The sequence below is a fragment of the Prunus avium genome, chromosome 7 (assembly GCF_965620075.1).
Source record: "Prunus avium chromosome 7, drPruAviu1.hap1.1, whole genome shotgun sequence".
Lineage (NCBI taxonomy): Eukaryota > Viridiplantae > Streptophyta > Magnoliopsida > Rosales > Rosaceae > Prunus > Prunus avium.
In genome coordinates, this window is record NC_142290.1 from 23,697,427 (window position 1) to 23,701,100 (window position 3,674).

Consider the following 3,674-nt stretch of genomic DNA (forward strand, 5'->3'; position numbering starts at 1 on the left):
GATGATGTAGATTGCGTCCAGATAAGTCCGTAGACACGTAGTGGGCTCAAATCAAAGTTATAACGAAAAAGTTACAATCAAAGGAAGCGTATTGGCAAAACCGTAAATATTTCAAAAATGGGTTTTTAAAATCTGAAATTCCTTTCTTTCTTTCTCTCTCTCTCTCCCTCCCATTCGTGCGACAACCCACCCTTCCCCAAAAACAGCCACCGATCGGTTTTTGCAGCACCACTGCCACCTCCTGCCACCATCCGAGCCGAGACTGGTCCCAAAACGACCGGCCAGCCTCCCTTGTCCTACCCCACCCCTCAGACGCCTCCACCGTGAGCTCTGGCCACCGGAAAATCGAGAAAAGTCGCTAGTTTTTACGTGAAACTTCCACCGCTCATTCCGGCAATTCCGGCCACCAATTTATCTCAATGTGTTCTACCTGATGGTTGGGTGGAATAGGATCAATTTCTGCGTTTTGTAACTCGATGAGGATATGGGATCTCTAAGGGTTATCATTTATCATTATTTTATATTATTATGATTATTATTAAAGTATATGGATTGGGTGATAGAGGGTTGTTTACGAAAGTCTATTATTTTGATTGTAGAATATAGTATGTTATGGAAATTAAGTGTAAACATGTTTTGATTACTATTTGAATTATTTTTGGGTTCTTATGGAATATATGTTTGAGAGTTTATACTATGAATAAATATTTGGGAAAATTGAATTAAAGAAGTGAATATTATTTTTATAATATTTATATAAGGGTTATAATTTTGACGTTTTGGACAGTCAACGTCTCCCTTAGGACGTTTTGGCAGATTGCCTACATCTCCCTTATGACATTTTGGATATCTTCTCAAACACTTGGTTGAATGAAAACTTGAACTTGCATTTGATGTTTGTGTGATTAGATCACTTTATTAAATGGAAATAAATAGATGAAATTACATTGGATGTTGTTCTTCTTCAACTATGGTGGAGAGGGTTTGGGCCCACAAGGCCCACGACCTCCGATTTCTGATTCGAAAGTTCCTATAGGTCCAACGAAGTCTACTTAACAGGTCTCAAGGGTTTGGTCTCGATCAGGCGGTTGGATCACTCTTAATCATACGATTGGACGACGATTGATTCGCCTAACCCTAAAATCGTTGATTCGGAGTATCCAAGACTCCGATTCGCGATTAACAATTTCCTACATGATCCTAGAGGTACGGGGAATGACATATTTGAAAATGGAACCGATCGAACATTTTGAACCTATCGAACTCGGATATCGCATAATAGGCACAATACCCATTCGATAATCAAACGGTAACCCATCGCTAATCTGAGCATACTGTCGTGCTCTAGACGATATGGGGAGTAGTTTAGAACCTAATAGATCACTACAATGGGTCACACGCACTACCATTCCGAGGACGGGAAAACTTCAAATCTCCAGCCAATACCTATACCAACTGGTCAAACACAACTAAAGGAACAACTTTTGGTCTCGGACCACGGCCAAAAAGTGGCCGGAATTGGGTGAAATCACGGCCAAACCACCAACCTAAGATGCGAATTTTGATTGATTTCTCAAACTCCAAAAACTATCCAATCCACTTACATAAACAACTATATCACGTTGAAAGGATGAAGAACCATACCTTGATCGATGGAAACAATCATTGGAGTCGCTGGAACGACGTCAAAAACTGCGGAAGCTTCTCGTCGTCACAGCCGGATATTCTGAGGTTTCGAGCTACGAAATGGACTGGGTTGGGTAGAGGAGGAAGAGGCGAGAATTTTGGGACCAAGATCGCCAAAAACCATGATCGGATGAGAGAGAAAACGTCGGCGATCTTGGTCCCAAAATGTTGCGACGAGAGAGAGAGAGAGAGAGAGAGAATGAGAGAAAAAGGGGCAGTCCAGTTTTTAAAATCTTGACTTTGTAAAAATTACGGTTGTGCCACGGCATTTCTGTATATCATAACTTCTTCGTTTTAACTCTGACTTGAACCTGCCACCTGTCTACAAACTCGTATCAGCAAGCTCTAAGCAATGGTACCACTCAATTTCCCAAAATCTTGGCGAAACAAAAGTGACTAAAGTGCCCCTACCCTAAGGGCACAAATGTAATTGCACAATTAAATAATTAAATAAAAATAATTTGTTGGGTCGGGGTGTTACAGGTGACTTCATGTTGAGGATTTTCCTTGATTTGATTCGGATGTGCTTCGATGCCTCTTTGGGTGACTAAGTACCTCAAAAATCGGCCCGATGAGACTCCAAATGTGCTCATGCTTGGGTTAAACTTCGTGTGGTACTTTTGTAACAGGCTGAATGCTTTGGTATGATTCTTGATGTGATATACTTATCGGAGAGCTTTGACAATCATTTCATCTATGCAGACCTCCATAGTCTTGCCAATCTGCTCCTTGAAAATCTTGTTCACAAGCCTCTGGTATGTTGCTCATACGTTCTTCAGCACAAAGGGCATGACTTTGTAGCAGTATATGCCTCTTTCAATTATGAAAGTAGTATTTACTTTATAATCCTCATGCATCATGATTTGATTGTAGCCGGAGTAAGTGTTCATGAAGCTTAGTAGTTGATTGCCGGAAGTTGAATCTACGAGCTGATAAATTCTTGGCAGGGGAAAGTTGTCTTTCAGGCACGCCTTGTTAAGGTCAGTGTAGTCCACGCACACTCTCCACTTGCCTTGGTCTTTCTTTGCCACTAAAACAACATTGGCCTGCCACTATGAGTAGGAGACTTCTTTATTGAAAGTGGCAGCTAGAAGCTTGTCAATCTCGGCTTCGATGATGGCAACTCACTTGGGAGCGAAGTTGCGTATATTCTGTGCTACTAGTCTGCTGGCTGGGTTGATGTGAAAGCGATGGCAGATGATCTGTGGATTGATACTTGGCATGTCAAATGATGACCATGCAAACGCATCTTTGTTGTTTTAGGGGAACGCTATAAGCTCCACCTTTTCTTCTGGGCTCAGGCTCGAGTCGATTCACACTTTTCTCTCTGGCTTATCAGGATCAAGAGGTACTAGTTTGACATACCTGACTCTTTAATTGCTATTGGGGAATGACTATTCCCTTTCATTTCTTGTCTGCTCGACTGCCAGGAACGAGATCTACTTCCTCCCTTGCTTGTTCAGCTCCCTTTAGATCTGCTTGATTTTTAGGGACGAACTACGCTTGCTTGCTTTTCTTTAGCCCTTGAGCTGAGCACTTTCTTATCATCGCTTGATTGTTGTTGATCTGACCGACACCGCCCCTAGGGATTGGGTAATAGATTTTCTAGTTCGTGGCTGATGTGACAGTGTTGATCTTGTCAATCCATGGTATGCCTAGGATGCCATTTTAGGGAGAGACTTTGTTAATTATCATGAATGTATGAGCGCTGATCACTGGTGGGGAGTAGACGTCTGAGCGCTGAAAATAGTAATCGTGGTTGCTCCGTTGAAGTCGGTCATCGACCTGGCAGACCTGTTGATCTTGGCCTCCATTCCTATCTACTGGACCATCGAAAGTTGTAGGATATTGGCTGTGCTGCCCTTATCTACATGAACTTGGTCGAGGATGGCTTGCGCGATCTTGATGTTTATGACAAGGGTGTCATTGTGCAGCAGATCAAGTGCGCTCAAATGTTTCTTTTGGAAGCCGATCACGGGATTGTCTTC